This window comes from Myxocyprinus asiaticus, chromosome 7 (assembly GCF_019703515.2).
Source record: "Myxocyprinus asiaticus isolate MX2 ecotype Aquarium Trade chromosome 7, UBuf_Myxa_2, whole genome shotgun sequence".
Taxonomy (NCBI): Eukaryota; Metazoa; Chordata; class Actinopteri; order Cypriniformes; family Catostomidae; genus Myxocyprinus; species Myxocyprinus asiaticus.
Genome location: NC_059350.1, coordinates 43197675 through 43208007, shown reverse-complemented (window position 1 = coordinate 43208007; position 10333 = coordinate 43197675).

The following is a 10333-nucleotide window of genomic DNA, read 5'->3' as shown; positions in this document are numbered from 1 at the left end:
CTGGCTTCATACAAGTTAAGCTCAGTTGACAGCATTTGTGGCATAATGTTGATTACCACAAAAATGTATATATATATATATATATATAAAAAACAATTATGGGTTACAGTGAGACACTTACAATGGAAGTGAATGGGGCCATCGTAAACGATAAAATACTCACTGTTTCAAAAGTATATCCACAAGACAATATGTGTGTTAACATGGTTTTAGTGTGATAAAATCACTTTAAAAAGTTATAGCCAATTTTACAACTTTGTTGCCATGACAATGTAATGTCAACAAACCCTAAATTGACTGTAAAAATTATGATTGAAACATCTTTACAGCACAAATAATACATGCGTTTTATCAGAAATATTATTTTAAGTGCTTTTATAAAATTATAAGCATCACATTTCAGCCTTTAAACCCTGCAAACATTGGCCCCATTCACTTCCATTGTAAGTGCCTTACTGTAACCTTGATTTTTTTTTTCTTTTTTTAAAGAAAAGGACAGACGAGTCTAAATAATTTTTTGTTTTAATAAACATTATGCCACAAATGCTATCGATTGAGCTTAACATGTACTGAACCCGAAATATTCCTTTAAATGTATTATAGTCTATTTAGTGGGTTTTCAGCTGAATTTAAACAGTAAAACAATTATGAAACACAAACCCATTCACGAAAAAGCAAAAATAAAAAATACAATTTTAAGCTAACACAATGTGTAACTAATCAATTGTGTAAAATGACAACATATAAAACATGTCACAACTTTCCACAACCTGACATTTATTTATTTTTTAAAAAGTACTGTACTATCTTGAGAACACAATTCAACCTTTCAGTTAAAATCTACCTTCATTGTACTGTTGACCTCTGCCTTAATGTATACCATGTGGATTAATTATGCTCACTTGTTTACCCAATAACTACAAAAATATGATATTGGAACATATAACCACTGATTCTTTTACTGTAGTTACTGAGGTATATCTAGTTACTGAGATAAAACCTTGATATACACTGGCAGCCAAAAGTTTGGAATAATGTACAGATTTTGCTCTTATGGAAAGAAATTAGTACTTTTATTCACCAAAGTGGCATTCAACTGATCACAATGTATAGTCAGGACATTAATAAGGTGAAAAATTACTATTACAATTTGAAGGAAAAAAAAAAAAAAACAATTTCAGAACTTAAACTACTTCAAAGAGTTCTCATCAAAAAATCCTCCATGTGCGGCAATGACAGCTTTGCAGATCCGTGGCATTCTAGCTGTCAGTTTGTCCAGATACTCAGGTGACATTTCACCCCATGCTTCCTGTAGCACTTGCCATAGATGTGGCTGTCTTGTCGGGCACTTCTCAGGCACCTTACAGTCTAGCTGATTCCACAAAAGCTCAATGGGGTTAAGATCCATAACACTCTTTTCCAATTATTTGTTTCTTTGCCCACTCTAACCTTTTCTTTTTGTTTCAAAAGTGGCTTTTTCTTTGCAATTCTTCCCATAAGGCCTGCACCCCTGAGTCTTCTCTTTACTGTTGTACATGAAACTGGTGTTGAGCGGGTAGAATTCAATGAAGCTGTCAGCTGAGGACATGTGAGGCGTCTATTTCTCAAACTAGAGACTCTGATGTACTTATCCTCTTGTTTAGTTGTACATCTGGCCTTCCACATCTCTTTCTGTCCTTGTTAGAGCCAGTTGTCCTTTGTCTTTGAAGACTGTAGTGTACACCTTTGTATGAGATCTTCAGTTTTTTGGCAATTTCAAGCATTGTATAGCCTTCATTCCTCAAAACAATGATTGACTGACAAGTTTCTAGAGATTTTTGACCTAATATTGACTTTAAGACATGCCAGTCTATTGCATACTGTGGCAACTCAAAAACAAACACAAAGACAATGTTAAGTTTCATTTAACAAGTCAAATAGCTTTCAGCTGTGTTTGATATATTGGCAAGTGATTTTCTAGTACCAAATTAGCAATTTAGCATGATTACTCAAGATAAGGTGTTGGAGTGATGGCTGCTGGAAATGGGGACTGTCTAGATTTGATCAAAAATGACTTTTTTCAAATAATGATGGTGCTGTTTTTTTACATCAGTAATGTCCTGACTTTACTTTTTGATCAGCTGAATGCCACTTTGGTGAATTAAAGTACCAATTTTCTTCCAAAACAGCAAAATCTGTACATTATTCCAAACTTTTGGCCACCAGTGTATATATGATGTTCTGAATTGCTTTGAAATAAAATATGAGCCTTTGAGAGTATATATATATATATATATATATATATATATATATATATATATATATATATATATATACACTCAAAAGCTCATATCAAAGCAATTCAGAACATCTTCTACTTCTTGGTCCAAAATGACAAGGAGAGTATGAAAGACTTTGATTGCGGATGTTTATTCAGTCCTGCCACACTGACTGTGATTAGAGAGCTGTTTTGAACATTAAACTTCTCTGGCCTTGTCTCCAGGAGTCCTGATTGGCCATTAGCAAAAAGAAAAAGAAAAGAAAAGAAAAAACACCCAGTTTTTATGCCATCATAAAATCAGCATGTACAAACAAGGCTTTGAAATGAAATCTGCAGCATGACTAATCAGGAACAGAACAACATCAAGCTCTCCATTTACTAAAAGGACAAATATGGTAGAAATTACTTCTCACTTGCACAAAACGGACACAATGAGTTCTCATAATAACAAAATGAGGGCTTTTAGCTATAGACAAGCCATCCATTTAGACCGGCCTATGTGGTTTTACACGCCACTGGATTAATAATATCACTACAGGATAAAAAAATAAAATAAATAAATACAAAAAAATCCAGATATTTTCAGTAAATAATTTACATGGATACATTTACTCATTCTTAATTATTACAATTATAGAGCTGTTCAGCCGTGATGTCAATTTGTAGGTGAACCCGGAAGTCTAATTCGCCATGGGTTCCCTCTGGACTTTCCTATGAGTTTTTATAATGTTTTTTTTTTTTTTACTTATGAGTTAAATAAAGTCCGTGGTAAACATTACTTGACAATATGTGGACGTTTTGTTCTACAACATAAATTACACACAGTCATACCTCAAACCTGAATTTAGAAGCTGTATTGAATTATATACTTTTTTTTAAACACACGGTGGCTTCAAAATTCACACTTGAGGTATGACTGTGTAATTTATGTTGCAGAACAAAACATCCACGTTTCATCAAGTAATGCTTACCACAGACCTTATTTTACTCATAAGTTCAAACCCCCCATTACACAAACCCATAGGAAAATCCAGAGGGAACCCATGGCGAATTAGACTTCCGAGTTTTTGGACTACAAGCTGAACAGCTCTATTATTCACATTTTAAGAAAATAGTAATCAAAACTATCTTATGTTTCAGTTTTCTGAAATATGTGCTGGTCCTTCTCTCAACCAACTTCATGAGGTATCCACCTTTTTAAATGAAAATTTGAGTTTTGTAAAGAAGTATATACAGTAGGCACAATTCATATTTGTCAACAAATATACATTTCAATCATTTAAGCATAAATTAAGTCCATAAATCAAAAGGTTTTTAAGATCATTTAAAGGAATATTCTGGGTTCAATGCAAGTTAAGCTCAATCGACAGCATTTGTGGCATAATATTATCACAAAAAATAACTTTGACTTGCTCCTCTTTTTCTTTAAAAAAAAAAGCAAAAATATGTGTTACAATGAGGCACATATAATGGAAGTGACTGGGGCCAATCCGTAAATGTTACAATACTTACTATTTCAAAAGTATAGCAGCAAGATGTAAACAATATACGTTAACATGATTTTAGTGTGATAAAATCGCTTACTAACCTTTTCTGTTTAAAGTTATAGGCAATTTTACAACTTCATTGCCATGACAATGTAATTCCAACAAACCCTAAAATGACATTTAAAATGTATATTTAAACAACTTTACAGCTCAAATAATACACAAGTTTTAAGAAAAATAACTAATGTAAGTGCTTTTATAAAATTATAAGCTTCATATTTCTGCCTTTAAACCCTCCAAAAATTGGCTCCATTTACTTCCATTGTAAGTGCCTCACAGTTATCTTGATTTTTGCTTTCTTTTTTTTAAAGAAAAGGAGGGACGAGTCAAAATTAGTTTTTGTGTTAATCAACATTATGCTGTTGATTGAGCTTAACTTGTACTGAACCTAGAATATTCCTTTAAGATTTGACTGGTATATATATATATATATATATATATATATATATATATATATATATATATATATATATATATATATATATATATATATTGATTGATTGAGCTTAACTTGTATTGAACCTAGAATATTCCTTTAAGATTTGACTGGAATATATATATATATATATGGTACATTATATATACTTCTTTGTTGCCAGTAAGTTATTGCAGATTTTTACGAAAAATGTTTTAGAGTGTAATGACAATGATGCATGATCAGTATGGTTCTCAGAAACTGCAGAGGAACTGTGAAACTGCCCATTGGAGAACTGTGGTAGATTTAGATTCCCAATTATTTCTCCCAGGACATGCCTGTGATGTTTGAGGTTATGACAATTATGTCCTGCGGGATACACATGATCAGTGTGGTTCCAAGAACATAATGGTGATTCCGATGGAAAACCTCTCAATTCAGTTACAACATTCTCCAAATACCAAGAAAAAGATATCTGGTTTCTCTCAAGTCACATGGCAGCTGTGGTGGGGTTTGGAGAAGGGGTCGGTACCACAAAATGTCAGACAGGCACAGTACATAGATAAAAACGAGGTCAAGAGATAGCAATGAAAGACTGAATGACCACAGACAAAGGCATGTTATCAGGCAATCTACTCCCTCCTCTGGGCAGCAGCACCATTTCACACAGACACTGTCTGAGAGCTGGAGAAGATCATACCAACAAGTAAGTGATTGTACAAGGTCTTTCTTATCTGGTTTCACTGTGGAGTTTGTCACGGAACGCATTAATGAGCAGAAAGACTATCTTCAGTTTAAAACGAATCGCTTAGCATGTGATGGAGGGAGGGGGTTGAGTGGGGTGAGAATAAATGGGAATGAAAGAACAAGCAAAAACACATAAACAATGACCACATTTTTCTTAAAGTCAACATAAAACAACATTCACAACCCATTTTCTTTGCACAATGTGAAATATATAGGATAGGACTTTCTAGAACTAAATGTAGGACAGGACTTGATTTTATCCATTGGGAGTTGACTGGACCATGAAAAGTGGATGTTCCATACCAGAGTTTGCACAACTAAAAGGACTTATTCACCTAAAAATGGAACACATGAAGATAGACTATGAAGAGTGTTGATGCTTTTGTATTCAAATAAAAGTACTAGCTGCACTTTCCCAGCAAGTCCAGGTGCATAGACCGAACTTTGCACATTTTATCAAAAGCACTAAGGGAGTAATACTAATAGTACAGATAGTAATACAAAGTATCTGGTGTATTATGAAATGAGCCATTTTCAATGTGCACAGGGCCATCGATAAGGGGGGGCAACTGGAACTTTTTCTTGGGCCCGAGCTTGAGGGGGGCCCGGAGTGGAGGGAGGTCCACAGAAAGGCTATTCCATATTGCAGAGTGTATCTAAATGCATTTAGCAGGAGATGCTGATATAAAAACGGAGACAGCACGCAATCGCGAAAGCCATACGGGTAGCACACATTGATGGTATAACTGTTCGCATCCAACCCTCCGTCAGACAACAGACTGGAGGGGGGCCAGCTGAAAATTTTTTTTACCGGGCCCAAGAATTCCTAATTGCAGCCTTGAGTGTGCAGACCATATTATTAATTATTCTTACTAATCTTTCCATAAAGTGAAAGTGAATGGGGACTGAGGCAAAGTTCTAATGTGAACATATATGAGCCACTATGAACGAGTTTCTCTTATAGCGCTCAGGAACGCACAACAGACATCAAGATTTTCACTAAAAAATTACTTAAGGTTCTCACCAATACCTGTCATATGCCTTCAGAAGACTTGGAATATAACACATGAGTCACATGTACTATTTTTATGAAACTTTTGGGTCCTTTATTAAGCTTTAAAATGAGTCACTATTGATGGGGTTTGTATTGAAAACAACATACCATAACATATATATATATTTTTTTTCCTTTTGGGTTCTGCATAAGAAAGAAAGTCATATGGGTTTGGAACGACATGAGAGTGAGTAAATTATGACATAATTTTCATTTTTTGGTGAACTATTCTTGTAACACATAAGAGCTGTTGTGCTCACAGGGATGCAGGTCTGAATCTAGCCTGTGTCATGTGCTAATCCCATCCCCCCTCCAGCAACAAACCAGACCTCCAACTAACTGATATATGTCTACATATACAGAAGCATATGGAGGTTAGACAGACTTAGCCACAGACATGCACATACCTAAACAGGATGGCATGTCAATGCACTGAATAAAAACACAAATGCCTTATGGCAATGATTGACTTGTACAGCATTACATGCAAAAATCCACAACTAGTTTGAGTTAAATAAATCAGAAACTGTTTCCTCTTTTTACCACATCCTATTGGCAGAAGCTCAATGTTATGATTATATCTCAAGTATAACGGATCTTGCCTATGCACATATTTATGAAGTATAATATCAGATCATTCATTATGCTGGACTGCAAGCAGAACAGGTTCCATCTAAACACATCTAAACTATTCAATAATGCTGCTCATCAGGACTACCATCTGAGGGAAATATGATATCAGCTTAGCCAAAGATGAATTGATTAGGATTTAATGAACACCTTGGTGAACCTCATTTCTATGAAGAATAAGTGAGCGAGTGAGAGAGAGAGAGAGTGTGCATGTGTTTTTGGACTTCCAAATATATACTGCATAAAGAATGACAAAAGAACCAAATATGCATCAAATATGCATAGGCAGGCAAAGTATTCAAAGAGAATGACAATATTACTGAAAGTTAAATGCTGAGCATTCTATTAGTGTACAGTAAGTCAATAGGATATTTGAAGAATGTAATCTTACATTTCTTAAAGATTCTAACATTTTTAAATACAAAAATATGTAGCTCAGTTAAGGTTGAAATTATCTATTTACAATAACATGCAATATTTGTAGAAGAAATGAGGGATTTCAAAACAGTATTTGCAAATGTTTTCATAATAGAAAATGTAATAAAAGCAGCAACCTAAAATAAATGTATCTAAAAATCAGAAAATTAAAATGTAGACAAATTTATTTACAAAACAATTTAAGTGTATCATCTTGAATCTTAAGAAGGAAAAACATTTAAAGGACTGAATCCTTTGCAATTACTGTAGATTAAGTAAATTAATTATGTTATAAAATCAACTAAACAGAAACAGTTAACTAAAAACAAAATCAAATTTAAAAAGTAATTATATTTATTTAAAAACAAAACATTTTAATAAATGGGTTATATATATATATATATATATATATATATATAGAGAGAGAGAGAGAGAGAGAGAGAGAGAGAGAGAGAGAGAGAGAGAGAGAGAGAGAGAGAGACAGAGAGACAATTTATGAAATATTAATTATAATATACATTATAAACTGTTTACATTATATATAATATTATATATATGCGTGTGTGTGTGTGTGTGTATGTGTATATATATATATAAAGTTTGGAATAATGTACAGATTTTGCTGTTTCAGAAGGAAATTGGTAATTTACTTCACCGAAGTGGCATTCAACCGATCACAAAGTATAGTCATGTTGGGCCTCATGTGTTCAGATAGAAGACAAAGGCAGGCCTAACAGTCATAAAAACATAACTCAAGCCCCACCTTCTAAGTCAGATGTTGTACTGATAAAAATCGCACCAAAATCAAACAAAGGGAGTCCAAAACAGACTACAGATCCATGAAGCCTTGCCCTCTAAAGGATCGAGCTCTCAACTCCTATTGGATGAGGCACACCACAGAACGTCCCTCAAACATGACACCATCAGGACTTCAAATAATTCTGAAATGCTTCCAAAGTTGCTTCCAGCGACTTAGTTCACCGAATATGGATGTAGCTTTTTGCTGCTCTCCGGTGCAACCTCGTGGCTTAAGGAAGTAATGTCTGACTTGAAACTGTAGCCATAAAATCTCCATCTCGCTGGACGAGTTGAGATTACTCTGTGTTCAACCGAACACTCTAACGGATCCGAAGGAGACCGCCGAGCAATTCGCATCTTCATCCGTTGGCCTACAGAAGTGAAGAGATTAAAGATTTCTCTTCCATCTTCAATCAAGTCGATATTTCTGAGTTCTCCACCAGCCCGCCGAGAATCAATAGCCGTACCGCCCGCCGACAGCGCGAGGAAACGGCCCCCGTCATCACCCGAGCCTCAAGGAACCGGGTCAAAGTTAAAGGACGGAGGAAAACACATTCTACCTGTGTCCTCATGCGATTCAAGTAAGAGGTTTACGTCTGGGCAGAGATAGAACATTATAGCGTGTTATTCTTGTGTTTCAAGGTTTTTTTGCTTGTATAGTTTACGGACCGCCATGTCCGCTCATTATTAATACTCAGGGTATTAATTATCACAAATTTGTTTTGCTGTATTGTGGTCCAACCAAATTGGACTGTTGTGCATTTTCGCCATCGCGGGTGAGACAGCAACTGAGTTCATCCATTAAAGAGTCAAATAACAAGGGACTTTTACGAGCCCCGCGTCTCTGAGTGATGAACACGGCTGCTTTATCTCCAGCTATCGCGAAATCAGCTTTCGGGCTGTCACTTAATCTCTCTCTCTCTCTCTCTCACTAACCACACTGACACACACACACACCTTATGTGTTATAGGATTATTTTTATTTCCATATCTAATCATATCACTGTTTAGTTTGTAGTTGTAAGTCGGAAGTTTATTGACTGCATTGTATTAATTATTAATTGATATTACTGCATAAATAAACTTTGTTTATATTACAAAGAGAAGTGTTTTGGTTTGTTTTGCATACGCCTGTGTCATGCTGACGGGATGTCAGTGCTCGGATTCAAACCTTCATTCATTGTTTTTTTTCCCGAAAATCGATATTCTTCGGATGTCGATTTTCCTAAGAAAACAACCTAATATTGAGACTGTTTTAATATTCGGTTATTAGTCCCTGATTCCAGGGTGGTGCCCCGTCAATGTTAATCCTTATTAATATTCTATTGATTTTTGATAATTGATAATTATCTTTGATTGAATTTGAATGATCAATAAGCTAGTGTTAATTGTAATTAATGTTTCATCGATGTTAACAATTAACGATTATCTTTGATAAGTGTTGATTTTAAAGGATTAAAAAAAGCTAACATTGATTCTCATCAATGTTCTATTGATTTTAATAATTAATAATTATCTTTGATAATTATTAATTATTGCTAATAACCAAACTTGCTCCTAAACGTAGCACACTACATTTACTGGAGTCCCATATGAGGTTTTAATGAGTTAGATCCAATTAATTAATTTAAATATTGATTAATAACTACAGAAATAATTACCAATTATTTCTGATAGTAACACTGATCTAAACAACCAGTAAAGCCCTACAGTCAGAACATTACTGATGTAAAAAACAGCACCATCACTATTTGAAAAAAAGTCATTTTTGATCAAATCTAGACAGGCCCCATTTCCAGCAGCCATCACTCCAACACCTTATCCTTGAGTAATCAGGCTAAATTGCTAATTTGGTACTAGAAAATCACTTGCCATTATACCAAACAGAGATGAAAGCTATTTGGTTTGTTAAATGAATCTTAACATTGTCTTTGTGTTTGTTTTTGAGTTGCCACAGTATGCAATAGACTGGCATGTCTTAAGGTCAATATTAGGTCAAAAATGGCAAAAAAGAAACAGCTTTCTCTAGAAACTCATCAGTCAATCATTGTGTTGAGGAATGAAAGCTATACAATGCTTGAAATTGCCAAAAATATTCATACAAATTTTCATACAAAGGTGTACACTGCAGTCTTCAAAGACAAAGGACAACTGGCTCTAACAAGGACAGAAAGAGATGTGGAAGGCCAGATGTACAACTAAAGAAGAGGATAAGTACATCAGAGTCTCTAGTTTGAGAAACAGATGTCTCACATGTCCTCAGCTGACAGCTTCATTGAATTCTACCCGCTCAACACCAATTTCATGTACAAGAGTAAAGAGAAGACTCAGGGGTGCAGGCCTTATTGGAAGAATTGCAAAGAAAAAGCCACTTTTGAAACAAGAATAAAAATAAATAAATAAATAAAAGGTTAGAGTGGGCAAAGAAACAGATAACTGGAAAAGAGTGTTATGGATCTTAACCC